This window comes from Drosophila arizonae, chromosome X, assembly GCF_054131065.1.
Source record: "Drosophila arizonae isolate 15081-1271.41 chromosome X, UAZ_ARI_1.0, whole genome shotgun sequence".
NCBI lineage: Eukaryota > Metazoa > Arthropoda > Insecta > Diptera > Drosophilidae > Drosophila > Drosophila arizonae.
This window is the reverse complement of record NC_142927.1, coordinates 36,180,221-36,197,556: the sequence shown is the minus strand read 5'-3', so window position 1 is coordinate 36,197,556 and position 17,336 is coordinate 36,180,221. Positions and strand designations below refer to the sequence as shown.

Below are 17,336 nucleotides of genomic sequence, written 5' to 3'. Positions count from 1 at the left end.
TAGGTTATCTCCTAGTCCAGCAGTCTCGACTAGAGCCATACTACTACTTGTTGTAATATCTGCCCCGTGCGCAAGGATTTTATGAAGTGATGGCATATGGGTACCAAGTACCAAGGGTACTAATTTGCAAACAGTTTGGCTGTTTCCCATGAAAATTGGCATGCCATTTTTCGTAAAATAACGGTTAGTCGGTTAATTAAATCAGTAGTTACTCCAACCATATTAGAAGCTAAGATTGGTTGTTGGAAAAATTTTCTGGCTGTATTGCCATTATTGGTATTGCCTGATGTTGCCGTAGGCATATCCACTAAAATTCCCATTTCTCTTCGGAGATAATTTTGAATTTGTATTCATATTATACTTTCAACAAGAATTCTTTATTGGCTTCGTGGACTTGCCAATTTTGCATTAGCATTCGATACGAAATATGTATAGTATACACTCAAAGCACCGTATCCATGCATAAATTCTTGTGGATGTACTTTTTTCATAAAACTTTCAAATTATTATTATGACGTGGATATGAATGCATTTGCCAATGCACAAGTCTCTAGTATTTGAAATACGCCTTTTACAAATGTGATATAGGGGTGGGGGTAAATTTTAACAGAAAATGGAAGTTGTATAACATGCATATATTTAATATATTTAATACATACATACTCTAGATTTAAAGATGTAGGAGATATAATTTTAAAATAGATAAGGTTTTTTTTATCTATAATGCATACCGGTGATGGGTTATCGATTTTTTATGATAAACTCGATATCCGCACATTATATACGGACGCATGATAAATACGGTCCGACGGTCGCATAGTGAGTGATGCCATAGCTATGGCATATACAACTTCCATACACAATAAGTCGAAAAAAAAAAAAAAAATTTCAACATTTTACTTATTATACCCTGAACCCATTGAAAATGGTAAATCAGGGTATAATGGTTTGTATGTAACAGGCAGAAGGATCTTGATCAGGGCAACGAGCTGAGTTGATTTAGCCCTGTCCGTCTGTCTGTTTGTTAGTATGTTTGAACGCGTCGATTTCAGAAGAATAAGCACAAAACATTTAAGGAACTTTCGTAATAAATATCAATAACAAACCTCTTCTCTGATTTAGGATATGGCAGAAATAATTGGCGCTCAGTACTCAACGATCTTGCGGATGAGGATGTTTTTTGCGTTTGAATCTCTGTAATCATCGTTGGCCGTTTTTTATTACGTGGAGGTGCTTGTGGATAACTTTTTGACTCATCTCCATAAATATTTATTCCATAACGAGTACTGTGAATAATAAAAAAAATTAAATATATATATATATATATATATATATATATATATATATATATATATATATATATATATATATATACACTGCGCGTCATCAGGTTAGCGCCCCCCCTTACACTCATTTCCTTTGACGTTTTTCGCTTTGCCTATTGCACGCAACTTCTAAATTTTTGTTTTGATTTAATTATCATCATATGAGTGTCTCTCATACCAAAAAAAAAAAAAAAAGCGCGAGTGAAAACCCGTTATATTTTATTTTCTAATCTTCTTTATTTTCGCAAAGAATGCATGTACTTATTTTGTGTCATCAGATTAGCGCCCCAAATGCAATTGTAATTATCTTGCTTATTTTGGCAATTACGCTCACCAAATTGTTTGTGAAGCTCAAAGTATTCAATATATTTATAGTATGGGTAAGGAAACAGTTTTATCTTTGGTTGAAAATCTAAGATTGAGGCATACTTTGAATCTGGACTATGCTACCATAAAATTGCTGAAACCCCTGAAAAAAACAGAAAACTAATTGGCGATTTTCTTACAAATAAGGAAAACTATGGAAATAACTACGTAAGCGGCAATAATCAAGTGATTTCACAAGAAAATAGAAGCTTCGAAATCCCACGAATCGACCAGCAAGATTAGGGATAAAATCGGGGTTAAGACGGGCTTATCAACGGTCCAAAGAGCAATTAAGAAAGTTAATTACTTAAAGAAACAGAATGTAAAAAAAAAAAACACACCAGTCGATATGCTGAGAAAAGAAATACACATTAATTTTGCCCGGGTGAACATGACGTGTTCTACCCAATGGCAGCATGTTGTCTTTTCTGATGAGAAAAATTGAATTTGGAAGGAACTGATGGCTATAATTATTATATCCGTGACCTACTCATAGAAGAACATTATTTGTAACGGTTTGCCAAGCCGCTGCGGCGGGGGGGTGGTGTGACATTGGTGTAGGTAGCAATATCTTACTACAGCACATGCAAGCTTAAATTTTTGACATCGCGCATGAACGCATAGGACTATAACACAGTGTTTAAAACTGCTGCTCCGCATTTCTATAACCTGTCTGAAAACCGGCATTAGGGTTTCCAGCATGATAATGCTCCAATTCAGACCGCCCGATCCGTGAAGTCCTGGAGTCAGGGCCAAAAAATTGATCTCATGGAGTGGCCACCATACTCACTCGATCTTAATATCATTGGAAACGTTGGTCAGGAAAGTATATGAGCATTATAGTACAAAGACAGAGTTAATCCAAGGTATTGAACACGCTTGGTTAACCATATCCTTGAATTATATTGAATAACTTTATAATTCCAATTCTAATCGAATTTTTGAAGGAATTTCAAACAAAAAACGGCACTACGTACTACTAATACTACTTAAAAATAATAATAGCTTAAAATACAGGTGTTATTTTTGGTCATTAACTTAAATAAATTGATTTTAACTCAGGGCGCTAATCTGATTACCAAATTTATGTTAATTTTTTTTTTTTTTTTTTTTAAATTAAAAAAAAAAAAAAATACAAATTATTCCCTACTGCTACAGTTGCCATTTTTTATTTTAAAGATAAATAGACGTAGTATAATAAAAAATTTTAATATGAAGCTCTGATGGTTTAGCTTTTATTCAGCTTTGAGATTGAGTGTAAAGGGGGGCGCTAACCTGATGACGCCAGTGTATATGAGTAATTAATTGTAAATATATGACTTGTATCATACCTTTATAATTTAAAAGATATGTATGGCAATTAAATAATACTTTGGTGTCAAGCTAAAAATCAAAGATCAAAGATCTTGTGAAAGGGTTAATTCGTAGTTTGTTATGTTTTTTAATGAATTGCTTTTTATACCCTGAACCCATTGTATATTGGAAATCAGACTATAATGGTTTTCTTGAGAGGTATGTAACAGGCAGAAGGAATCATCGCAGACCCCACAAGGTATATATGTATATGTATATATGTTTTAACGCGTCGATTTCGAAAGATATAAGAGCTAGAGATTTTTCTACAATTTCGATATTTGTTATATTTTGGATACCGGCTCCAAATTCACCAGAATTTTTGACATATTTTTATACCCTGAGCCCATTGAAAGTGGGAAATCAGGGTATAATGGTTTTGTTAAAAGAATGTAGCAGGCAGAAGGAGGCGTGGCAGACCCCATAAACGAAGGTCTGTCCGTCCGTCCGTATGTATGAACGCGTCGATCTCAGAAGATATAGGAAGACTTGAGACTTAAAATATTTTCCTGGGTCCGTGTATAGCACGCGCATATCGAGTTCTGCTTTAAATATCGATAACTTGCCCCGTTATTTTCTTAACAATTAAAAACATGATCGAAAATCAGTTATAAATTTAGTCTCCAAATTATATGAATACTTATATGAATTTTATACAATTTTGTTTGTTAGTATGCTTCAGCTAATTGATCATCCATCATTGTTAATCAATCGCAGAATATGGAGAGTTCTCAGTGAGAGCTAGCAGACGTGTTTACTTTGTGCTCTTTAAATGTACTTGTTTTTATCAATTTAAATAATGGCTGTGTTTTTATACCCTGAACCCATTTTCAATGGGAAATCAGGATATAATGGTTTTGTTGAAATGTATGTAACAGGCACAAGAAGGCGTGGCAGACTCCACAAAGTATATACAGTAGAATCCGGTTATAACGACTCCGCTTAAAGCGTCCAACCGGTTATGTCGACGAAAATTCGATGTCTTGGTTGGTCCCCATTCAAACTTATATGAAAGAGCCTCCGCTTAGTACGTCTCCGCTTTTAACGACAATCCGCTTATGCCGACGATTTTTTTTTTCATATTTTTGAGTCAATCACCGGTAATTATGACGTGGTGAAAAAAAAATCCCGAAATAATGACAACAAATTTAAGCATAAAAAGACTCTGTTAGAAATGTATGTATTGATCAGTGATCAGTACCCTTGCCTGTGTGCGTAGCAATGCCACAAATGCTGCTAACACATAGAGAGGGAGAGAGACAGAGTACAATGCCGACGTCACAAAAATGTTTCTGAGCCATGTTATTAAAATAAGTTTATAAAAAATGGTTGTTTTAATTAAAAATTTAAATTGTTTTATAGTAAAAGCTATTACGAACATGGCAACCGTAAAAAAAAAAAATAAAAATAAAAATAGTTTTTACTCTTTCTGGTTAAAGCGTCCTCCGGGTATAGCGACGTAAAATCGTCGGAATGTCGCTATAACCGGATTCTACTATATATTATTGATCAGTGCGACGAGCTAAGTCGATTTAGCTCGTCCGTCCGTCCGTATAATTGAACGCGTCGATCTCAGAAGATATAAGAGCTAGAGAATTAAATTTTTTATACCCTGAACCCATTTTCAATGGGAAATCAGGGTATAATGGTTTTGTTGAAATGTATGTAACAGGGAGATGGAGGCGTGGCAGATCCCACAAAGTATATATATTCATTATCAGGATGACGAGCTGATATAGCCCTGTCCGTCCGTCCGTGTGAGTGCGTCGATCTCAGAAGTTATAAGAGCTAGAGAGCTGAAATTTGGCATGCATTCTCGTGTGTACCATACGCAGTACAAGGGTATCATATTTTTTCGATAGCTTGTACGATAACTTTTTTATTGAGAATAATCGAAAATTTTAATTTGGTTTTTTTTTCAGCCTAATTTGAACACTTTTAGACCTAGAGACTTACTGTGTATATACAGTTAATCGATACGAAGATTTTGTAATTTACAGATTTTGGATACCACTCCCCCTTCGCTCCCTATATTTCAAGTACTAGAGACTTTTTCTTTGGTATGTACACACATTAACATACATTTAAATTATATAATTACGCTCTGAAAGTTTCATTAACCCTTTATATGGCACCACGTCCGATTTTGATGCGGTTTGTTTTATCAGATAGAAAACTGAAAATAAAAAATACACTTGTTTTTCGTTTTTCAAAATTTTGACGATTTTATAAAGGAACAGGTAAGAAAGCTCTAGTCGAGACTGCTCGACTACGAGATCCCCTGAACCCTTCGAGCAAAAGCTATTTCAATCATTTTTTGCGTCTTTCTGCTTACAGAAGAAACACGCACACACGCATACGCACAAACACATACGCACCCACGCATAAACACGCATGGGCTGCAGTGTGCGCTTACTATGAAAACTTAATTGTTTATAACTTTTTTTTATGGACATACGATCTTCATGAAACTTTCAGATCGTAATTATATACTATGCGTGCACTTGCCAAAGCACAAGTCTTTACTATTTGAAATACGCCTTTTACAAAAGTGTTGGTGAAGGGGTAGTAGCAAGGAATCATCAATGGCTACAAGGTGTCCGGGGACGGTCAGAAGCTTGAGGGGGGTGTAGTTATCACATAAGAATCGTATTTAAGTATTGAATAAGATGCATAAACTCAGAGCCCCAATCAAGTTGGCCAGGGTAACCCGACACTTGACTCTGTGCAATTGTTGTTTATGCTGAGTCGGCTTCCCCATTTTGGTTTTGTAGCTTAGCATTGATCTTCAGCTTATGCCATAGTTCATAGTTCAGTTCTGTAACAAACGTTCCCTAATAAAGTCGAACAGTGCTCCGGCACTTTGATATCATAATTTGCCATAACTCATTTGAACCTTTGAGCCACAGGGCCAAACGTAACGGGAGCATAAGTAAGACTCTCCACCAAAATCTCCCTATGTTCTATTCAGCGAAGATTATAAGTACCGTCGCTGGACGAGAGGATTGATCTACTTACACCCGAAGACAACCACTGACTTATATACTACAGATCTGCATGAATGTATTCATTTCCAGCACCATAGTACTGTACAGTAGTAAAGTGTTCTCAAAAATACTGTACTCATTTTGTACTATACAGTATATTCAACTGTCAAGAAAAATGTTGTACAACATTTTACTGTACTCACTTAAAGAAACTGACAGATAAATTTAATATTTTGCACAATGCATTGTACAATACATTGCAACGTAGACTAATCAAATTGATAACATTATTCCTAGGTGGAATGTTATGAAAATTTTAATATACCAGTGCAGAATTCAATGTTCTGAATTGGTTGATAAGCAACAAGCAACAATTTCCCCAACTCTTCGGTTGCCAGAAACCTAATAAATTATAGACGCTGTAAAATTGCAACCACAGATGATATGGTGAGCAAAATAATGTTTTTGCATTCAAATATTGAAATTTTATGTAATGAGTCTTTTTTAAAATGGTTTTGTGAAAAAGTATGTAACGGGCAGAAAGAATTATCGCAGACCCCATTAAGTATGTATATTCTTGATCAGGACGACGAGTATTTGTCAACTATTAAAAGTCAGCGACATATTCTACAGACGTACTCTTTGGATGTTTCTTCAAATTAATATTATCAATTGCTTTGTTATTTGGAATTCTGTTTCTTCGTATAGTACCCAAAGCTAAAATACCTTCATCCGCTAAGTATTTCAAAAGGGGCAATGAATTGAAAAAATTGTCAAAATAAATTCGAAAGTTCTGATGCCTGGACACTTCTCTGACCATTCTAAAAACACAGTTTGATGCCGCACCTAGATGGTTCTTTAAGCAAAACTTTGTTTTCATTTCCTAGATCTATCTCAAACTTACAGCAGAAGCCTGAATGGCCGCTAAGAACATAAATTCTATGTCCCCATTTATGAGGCTTGTTCGGGTTGTATCTTTTCATATGATTTCTAGCTTTGGTTGAACAAATCTCCTCGTCGACACACAAAAACTGCTCCATAGGAACTTTTTGAAAATTGTTGATTAGTTCCTGGATAATTGGCCTGTTTTTGCAAAGCCGATCGTGATTGGCGAGAATCAAAGGCAAAATATTATCATTATTGCTAAAATGCACATGACGTCTTATAGTTTCGAATTTTTTTTGCGACATAATGTGTGGTTCTTATGTGCATAGCAGCCCCATATTATTAGACTAGTAGATTCGTGGAAGACGTGAAATGGACATATACAATACAATTCCAACAAATTTTCGAATCTCCATCAAAGTGAAATCTAAACTTCCATTGGGGTCTTTTTGGCGAATGTACAAATGGGTTTAATTTGAAATATGCTCAAAAAAGTGCTTTGGAAACAGATATTAAAAGAATTGTATGGGTCCGAAAGCTTCATTACTTTAAGAGGCAAGGCAGTATTCGCGAGCAGCCGCAGTTGACACTCATTCGATAATAAGTTGCGTTGTCTCCATAGCAGCGTGCTATAGCATAGTGCTATTTGAAGCAATGGTTACATCAACGTCAGCACGTTCATCATGCTCATCAATGTCCTCATCCGTACCATCCAATTCTTCTCTGTCTGGATCGAAATCACTTTCTTCATTGGCAGAAAAATCGAATTCGTCCTCGCCCTCCAAACTATTAAAAGGCTTACGATTTCCGAAGGTTTCAATCCATTTTCGGATATTATTCCTAAGTAAGAAATACTGTCTACAAAAATATACATATGTGTAGGTTGGCCTCAAAGAAGAACATAAAGCACATAAGACAATCCAAAATAAATTCATAGTAACACATAATAACACAAAAAAACAAAAGAAGTATATAGTAGTAAGCACAATAAATGGTACGTTGCATAAATACAACAATATTGATAGTGCAAAAAGGAGGCCTAATAGTACTTTGTTGCATATCTGCAACATATCGATATTCAAGACTTACAATACACAACAACAAAACCAAAAACTTGATGACAAACGCATTATTAATATAGTTATAGTTATTTCGCAAATTAAAAATGGTTGTTATTAAAAAAATTTGCAAATATAAAATTGATTTGGACACCATATACACAATTCAGTAAATTGGCTAGACATGTGGAATAGTGTGACCAGCTAAAAAATCTAAAAAACACATATTTCTGACTTACAAAAAAAAACTCCCATACCACTTTCTTGATACCCATTGCGAAACAACTCCATTTAAACGGTATCTTGCAGATATGCAACAAGGCTGTATAAAGGGTTACGATTGTATGTCTACTAAAGAAATAATTCAACAAATAAGATCTCATAATATTGCCCACATTGCAGCGCAGCCCAATCGCAATCGCTGCTAACTACGCAGTCAGCAGAGCGCGTGATATACTTGCGTGTGGATGAGTGTGCAGAAAAGAAGTGCAGAATGAGTAGAATATCAGTTTGGAGGGTTCCGGGTATCTTCTAGGCGAGCAGTCTCGACTAGAGCCTTCTTACTTGTTTGAAATAAATTTATAATAATGAAAAATATATTGGCTATCTTTTTCTTGCACATTTGATGAATACAAAGATTTAGTAATTATCAGATTTTGAATACCCAACATGTAAAAAATGTATTTCAAGAAAGCGTTGGTGCGGATAAAGAAAATGTTTTCGTGACGAGCATGCACACACACACTTACAGTCCCTTGCTACACGTATGAGCATTTATATGCCTGTGTGCTTGTAGCAGTTTTAAAGCCCAGCATTTGCATTTGGTGGATATGAACTGTACACACTTACATACATACATACTTTTAATTGTGGGTATCAGTTATAGAAGCATTTATGTACTTATGTGCTTAAATATGTGCATGTTCATGTCGTCCTCGTAGCTGGAGAACTCTTTCTGTGCGGAGCATTACGTTTGCCATTGGTGGATTGCTGAAGACCTTATGGTGGATGAGGCCGTCTGCAGAGCTGTGGTTGCCTTCTTAGGGGTCGAGACGGGGGCAGCCAAACAGTTCCAACTTCCACACGCATCCGCTTCTCCTCTGAAGGGACCAGAAAGTGCCGGCAGTTCCGGAGATCCGGTGGACTCCTCTGTATACGCGGAAAGAATTGTATCCGGGAAGCTTGCTATCTTTTGAGAACGGCTTATTTACCTTGAAAATCGATTAAGTAAGAGTATCAATTTCCTGCTCGTCAGAACGACTTGAAGTTGGTTGGACATTACAAGGAGTACGTGGGTCGGGTTGGTATGTTGGACCTGAAAGAAGAATATGATTCAAGTTTTTATCATTCAATGATGGAAGGAGCTCATTGAAAACGAGCTTCACTCTCGGCATGTTAATGTCGGGAACTCGGAATGGAAGATTTACGGCAGATGACATGGTTGAAAGAGACTGATGGTTTGCCTCTTTCGAAACAGAAACTTGAGCTATGAAGGAGTAGACCGTTCCTGGTATCGTCTGTGAATACCTATCAGTACCCTACCGAAACCCGTCTCTAGACCTATAAGAGGTCCACAAATAATCTGATCGTAAAATCCCTGAATAAAAATCGGCAGGTTATAGGCACCTTTAAGGACATCAATTTCCGAATCTTTGCAGAACCCAGCTGAATATTCGGAAGCTGGTTCAATAAAAGTTGCGGAATCGGAGACGAAGCGAGGCTACCTACCTGCATGAGCTGTAACTGCTGGAAACTTGAGTCCATACGGATTTGAAGTGCAGCTGATCTTTTGTATTATTCGCTTAAAAATTATTGGAAATTGGACCCTAAATTGACTAAAGCACGAACGGTATAGATTGTGCCGAAATTGCATATATTGATCACCGCCGTGCTGAGGAGGACACCTCGCGTGTTAGCAGCCAGATATGTTTGGACTTTAGACATAACATCAGTCGAAATGGGAGCTATTGAGAATGCACTAGCGCTTTGAGGACTATTGTCCCTTTGGAGGACAGTGTTATGCCATTGCATTTAAAACAACTGTGCGTACAGGTACACTCTCGTAACTGGTGACCCTTAGCGAAACAGTTTAGGCAAAGCTACTTTGATTTGAAGTAGATCTCTCGCTCATGGATAGATAGTTGGTAAAAACAAAGGCAGAATCGGATTGGATGATTTGTTTGAACACAGATTGCATTTTGTGCTGATTATGTCCACTTCCGTTCTGTGCGAAATCATTCGTTTGAGAATCTCGGAACTGAGATTGGAGCATTTTAAACATAGTCTCAAGTGAGCACAAGAATGCAATCCCAGTTCTCAGTGGAGATCTAAGCATGCTCGATGCAACTCTCTGAGAGCCGAGCCTGACTCTTTAGCGACTTTGGAAAGGTTGAGAAGAATTTTAATATAGCTGTTGACTAACAGCAACTTATTCTCGAAGCGATCACTTGAAGAGACCCAAGCCGCTGCAACCGTCTTTTTTTATAGGATACTCTGCAATTATTTATGTAAATAGCCGTGAACAGATCACTGAATTTTGGCTAGCGCAAATAGTCATCTAGTCAAGGGGTGGAGGGCGCATCCTCCGGAAGAGTCCAGTATAGCTAATCGAATAAACTTGACTATGATGGTGTTTAGTTACATATTGATTTTTATTCGTCTGAACCTGAGTTTTACCCAGACTCATGCATATTTCATTTTTAAATCTAGTGCGTCTATTGCTGAGTGTGTAAGGCTCAGCATATCGCCTGATTTTATAAGACTCCACATTGGCCTATTAGTTATTCATATCCTATCGTTAAGTTTATAAGCCTCAGCGCTCGTCTCTTAAATAATCGCTTATGTGACCCTCATCTTTTCCCATCGCCTGCCAACTATTGAGTGCTATTGAACAATAGCTGTGGTTTTGCCTCCATGGCATCAATTTGGCCACTACCAGACCCCCAGATAACTGCTTTGGAACACGCTTCATACTGCCTTCTGACTTCTCCCATAGAGCCTTGACCCGATCCCGTCAGATTTCTAAGGCTTGAAGTAGTGCTTTGGTGGTGGAACCAACCTCCTCAGAATAGTCAATGCCGGACTCAAATTTTATAAGTCTGTCCGCAGCCGAGATGAAGTCAGAAATCGACATTTTTGATTATAAGAGCAACGCAACGTCAACTGAACAGAGAACAAATTAGGAAATAAATAGTTTCTTGTTAAGCAAATAAACGGAATACAAGTAAAAATGTAATAAATTTAAACAGGATAAGTTACAAAATGAAACTAGTTTATTTCGCTTTGAAACTAATTTATTTATTCGTTTAATAATAAGTAAGAATGTTGCAGTCGGGCGTTACCGACTGCGGAATACTAATTCACTTCCCATCAGTAATTTATTAGCTAAGTTTATCTCTAACAAATAAGGAAACTCTAGTCAAGACTGCTCGACTACGAGATCCCCTAAACCCTTCGAGCAATAGCTATTTCAATCATTTTTCGCGTCTTTCTACTTACACCAGACACAAGCACACACACAGAAACTCACACGCAAGCACACACACGCACACACGGGAGTAGCGTTTTCATGGAATGCGGTCGATGTTATTGTGATCCATCATTGACTATAGCTTGTTCCGAGTTTTTCCCTGCGAAAGTGGAAATATCTAAAGAAAACGTGTATGCTACCAGAGACTTACTGCGCGGCGGTTCGTGGAGTACCACGGTGGTAGAATCCAGTGGTGCAAGAGAGGGGCAATAGCGTCATTGTTTTGGCGTCAGGGCTTTTCTCTTTCCTTTTCTTTTTCAAGCGCGAAAAGTTTTGTCACTAGGCGTCACACTTGCGCAATTAATAAAAATCAGGTGCATTCACTCTAACAGCTGTTAGTAGTGCTGGAAATGGCAGCGGACAATTAGCTGCTCACTAACTTTTGTGAGTTGGTAAGTCTTAGCAAAGACAGCAACCTAACATCTGGAGTGAAGACGCAGTTACTAAAAGTAGTGCATACTTTCGGGCTCTTGCTGTAGTTAAGCTGAGTGTAAGATACTGCGGTCTGTAAACTCAAATTATATTAGTAGCCATTGCCCACTACAGGCTTCACGTCGTTGCAGTCGGAGCAAAAAATGAATGCCAGGGTGGAGAACGAGCTGCAAGCTTTCGCGCGTCGTTCCTCATTGCAGCGATCACCGCAGCAACAACAGAGGGCGCTGCCGCAGCCGTCGACCTTTAATCAGTCCCCAGTGGTTGAGTGCCAGGCACCCAACTCACTAAAAGAAGCGTTAGTCCAAATAGGAGTTACTCTAGAGGGCTTAACTGCCTTATTTGGGGGTCAGGACACAAGCCTCTGCAAAAACGACCCAGAAGGGACGCAGTTGCGGTTTCAGGTGTAGGTGGTTGCCGCTATGCGGACATGCTTCGTGTAGTCAAGAGCGACACAAATATAAAGCATCTGAGCGGCGACGTTCAAGGCATTAGGAAGACAGCTAAGGGAGATCTTTTCTTGCAACTGAGTAGGAGCCGGAGCATAGCGCTGAGGCCCTGCACGCAGCTGTAGGCAAGGCCTTAGGCGACCGAGCGGTAGGTAAAACACTTACCGAATCGGCTCAAATTGAGATTCGCGACCTGCATGAGCTAGCGAGCAAAGAGAAGATCTTGGAGGCCATTAGAGTAGAGTTCAGGTTATTAAATCGCTTTGACCAGCCTTTGGTGGACAGCAAAGAGCTACGGTTGCTCTCCCAATTGGGGAAGCCAAAATTAGAATAGGATGGGTAGTATGCCGTATCCGTGCCTTGGACCAGCCTAAACGCTGTTTTAAGTGCTTCGATTATGGATATATTGCAGCCAACTGCGGCAGCGACTATGACCTAAAGGGTGCCTGTTTCAGATGTGGAGAGATGGGTCACAGTGCAAAAGCATGCACCAAGACACCAAAATGTAGCCTCTGCGTCCGGAAAGGTGAAACGCAGACGGACCGACCATTCAGCAGGCAGCTTCAAGTGCCCATCCTACCGTGAAGCTGAGCGTAAAATGAAATGTTAAGGTTCCTCCAGCTTAACTTAAATCACAGTGTTGCTGCCCAAGATCTACTAGAGCAGACCATAAGAGAAAAATGCTTTTCTCAGTGAGCCTCATCACTGTAGGACCACCTGCCATAGGACATGGTCAAAAGACGCCAATGGCAAAGCTGTATTGTGGGTATGTGTCAGCACAACGAATGTACTTTCGAATGTTAAGTCATTCAATGGGTTTGTACGTGGCCGATATGGTAACTTATGGCTCTATAGCTGCCAACTGACCCCCACCATGCAGTTCAGTGAATCCACAATGGTGCTTGACGAGCTTGCAGAGGATACTAGGGGTCGGAAGGCCATTATAGCAGAAGATTTTAACTCATGGGCGTTAGAATGGGGTAGCCACGCAACAAATGTCAGAGGCCGTATCTTACTGCAGATTCTCGCGACACTAGATGTTGCACTGCTCAACACTGGTCACGAGTTCACCTTCAGTCGAGCTGGATACGGATCTGTAATTGACATTACTTTTGTCACTTCATCCCTCGTTCGGGAAGCAACATGGAGCCACTGCGATAGCTATACGGGCAGCGATCATACGGCACTTCTGTTCACAATAGGTTAGCCACCTGCCAGGGCGTCAACCTTGTGGAGGGAGTCGTATCGGCTAGATACTTTTGACCCCGCGGTTTTTTCAGAGGCCATTCAGTCTCTGGGCACAATTGGTAATGCTGAGGCCAGAGCATGCCAAATGGTGGCCCAAACACAGAGTGCCTGCAATAGCATCATGCTACGCCGCAAGCTCGGGGCTCGGGGTAGGTCTACGTTTTTCGAAAAACAAACAAAATAAAACCAGGCAGCCAGAAGACAGTTGAAGAAGGCCATTCGGGAAAGCAAAAGAGAATGCTTTCTAGAGTTGTGCGACTCAGCCGAATATGACCCTTGGGGCAGGGTATATAAGATAGTAGTTATACGCAGGTAAACAGGTGCAGCCGACGGATCGTCTGGAGCTTAAATCGATTGTGGAAACGCTCTTTCCAGAAAGATTAAGCTCCATTCATGCCCCGGAGTCCGAGTCTGCCAATCAGGGCTCAGCGAGCACTCAAATTGTTTTAGTTACAGACGAAGAAATCTTAGTAGCTCTGATAGGTCTTAGAACCAACACAGCTCCAGCGCCGGACGGGATCCCAAATCGTGGGCTACAGCTGGCCCTCGCCTTGATCTGCTTTAGACTGGAGACTGCTATTGCTAGCGCCTGAGGCCTGTCACGAAGTCAATTTGGATTCCGGAAGGTCCGGTCAACAACAGATGCTCTAGAAAAGTTTTTGGTCTGGCAACTTCCGCCATCCAAGGCACCAGATGGAGGCACGGGACAAAGGAATACTGCATCATCGCGACCCTAGACGTTAAGAACGCCTTCAACACAGCTAGTTGGGATATGATACTGAATGCGCTGTCACAATATAATATCCCTAAATATCTAAAAGAGATAATAAAGAGCTACTTCAGAGGAAGAACACTGGTATACAACACGGGTGAGGGTCCCCAAACTCATACAGTGTCAGCTGGAGTACCCCAAGGCTCAGTGCTGGGGCCTCTCCTATGGAATGGTCGCCTGTGCGACACTATGCTATCAGGGCGAACAGCATTGCAAGATGGCAAAGAAAGGGGAATAGCTCAGCTAAAGGGCCACAGTGATGATGGAGCTCCGCAGAGTCGAGCAAATAAGAAGACGAACTGTCCCAAGCTAAGATAGCGCATATTGCTTGCGAAGCAAAGCCTTACGGCCGTCCCGCAAGCATCGCGCGCTATGCTAGCCAACACACAACTTGCAACTTGTAATATAATAAGATTGTCAATAAACGAATAAACAAAATAAAAAAAAAAAACAAACGCACGCACACACAGGCATACATACACACACACGCATACACACACATACACAAGCATTTACACACACACATATACAAACACACACAAGCACCCACGCATAAATACGCGTGGGTTGCAGTGTGCGCTTCTATGACAATTTAATTGTTTAATAAACTTTGTTATGGACATACGATTCATGAAACTTTCAGATCATGATTATAACACGGATATGCATATATTTGCCAAAGCACAAGTCCCTAGTATATGAAATACGCCTTTTACAAATGTGAGGGTGAGGGGTGAATTAGGGGGGGGTAAATTTTGTTAAAAATCGAAATTGTATAAAATGCATATAATAGGAGATATAAATTTATTACTGGTTTTCGATAATGTTTTTAATCGATAACAAAATAAAGGGGCAAGTTATCGATATTTAAAACAAAACTCTATATACGCGTGCTATACACGGACCAAGAAAAAAAATTTTTTCACGGAAAACCCCTTTCACAAGAATAAGAAGATCTTTGCAATAATCAACCGACCGTAATTATGTGAAACTTTAATGAAACTTATTTAATAAGACAAGAGGCAAATTTTTAGAGCACAAAAAAAAAAAAAAAAAAACACGTCTGTTAACTCTTACTGAGAACTCTGTCGGTTGAAAGAGACAGTATGCCTGAAGGGTTATAGTGGACAAGTGAAAAACAAATGTTTTGATGAGAGAGAACATATTTGAAGAACTTTCGTAACAAATAATAATACCAAACCTCTCCTCTGATTTACGATATGGCGGAAATAATTGGAAATTGGAACATTTTAAACATAGTCTCAAGTGAGCACAAGAATGCAATCCCAGTTCTCAGTGGAGATCTAAGCATGCTCGATGCAACTCTCTGAGAGCCGAGCCTGACTCTTTAGCGACTTTGGAAAGGTTGAGAAGAATTTTAATATAGCTGTTGACTAACAGCAACTTATTCTCGAAGCGATCACTTGAAGAGACCCAAGCCGCTGCAACCGTCTTTTTTTATAGGATACTCTGCAATTATTTATGTAAATAGCCGTGAACAGATCACTGAATGTTGGCTAGCGCAAATAGTCATCTAGTCAAGGGGTGGAGGGCGCATCCTCCGGAAGAGTCCAGTATAGCTAATCGAATAAACTTGACTATGATGGTGTTTAGTTACATATTGATTTTTATTCGTCTGAACCTGAGTTTTACCCAGACTCATGCATATTTCATTTTTAAATCTAGTGCGTCTATTGCTGAGTGTGTAAGGCTCAGCATATCGCCTGATTTTATAAGACTCCACATTGGCCTATTAGTTATTCATATCCTATCGTTAAGTTTATAAGCCTCAGCGCTCGTCTCTTAAATAATCGCTTATGTGACCCTCACCTTTTCCCATCGCCTGCCAACTATTGAGTGCGTCGTACACATGTATACGATCTTCGTATGTTCATGCCTGAACAATAGCTGTGGTTTTGCCTCCATGGCATCAATTTGGCCACTACCAGACCCCCAGATAACTGCTTTGGAACACGCTTCATACTGCCTTCTGACTTCTCCCATAGAGCCTTGACCCGATCCCGTCAGATTTCTAAGGCTTGAAGTAGTGCTTTGGTGGTGGAACCAACCTCCTCAGAATAGTCAATGCCGGACTCAAATTTTATAAGTCTGTCCGCAGCCGAGATGAAGTCAGAAATCGACATTTTTGATTATAAGAGCAACGCAACGTCAACTGAACAGAGAACAAATTAGGAAATAAATAGTTTCTTGTTAAGCAAATAAACGGAAAACAAGTAAAAATGTAATAAATTTAAACAGGATAAGTTACAAAATGAAACTAGTTTATTTCACTTTGAAACTAATTTATTTATTCGTTTAATAATAAGTAAGAATGTTGCAGTCGGGCGTTACCGACTGCGGAATACTAATTCACTTCCCATCAGTAATTTATTAGCTAAGTTTAGCTCTAACAAATAAGGAAGCTCTAGTCAAGACTGCTCGACTACGAGATCCCCTAAACCCTTCGAGCAATAGCTATTTCAATCATTTTTCGCGTCTTTCTACTTACACCAGACACAAGCACACACACAGAAACTCACACGCAAGCACACACACGCACACACGGGAGTAGCGTTTTCGTGGAATGCGGTCGATGTTATTGTGATCCATCATTGACTATAGCTTGTTCCGAGTTTTTCCCTGCGAAAGTGGAAATATCTAAAGAAAACGTGTATGCTACCAGAGACTTACTGCGCGGCGGTTCGTGGAGTACCACGGTGGTAGAATCCAGTGGTGCAAGAGAGGGGCAATAGCGTCATTGTTTTGGCGTCAGGGTTTTTCTCTTTCCTTTTCTTTTTCAAGCGCGAAAAGTTTTGTCACTAGGCGTCACACTTGCGCAATTAATAAAAATCAGGTGCATTCACTCTAACAGCTGTTAGTAGTGCTGGAAATGGCAGCGGACAATTAGCTGCTCACTAACTTTTGTGAGTTG

General features: G+C 39.4%; 1 long non-coding RNA gene across 1 annotated transcript in view; it reads right to left on the bottom strand.

The window, feature by feature from the left end:
* Nucleotides 1-487: 487 nt before the first annotated feature.
* The window catches only part of LOC149268285 (uncharacterized), a 146,784-nt gene continuing 129,935 nt past the window's right edge, over nt 488-17,336 (bottom strand). Inside the window, exons 3-5 of the long non-coding RNA XR_016271048.1 lie at nt 9,186-9,289; nt 8,875-9,123; nt 488-1,286 (exon numbers count right to left, since the gene is read on the bottom strand). This is a non-coding gene — a long non-coding RNA (uncharacterized LOC149268285). The remainder of the gene's footprint in view (nt 1,287-8,874; nt 9,124-9,185; nt 9,290-17,336) is intronic.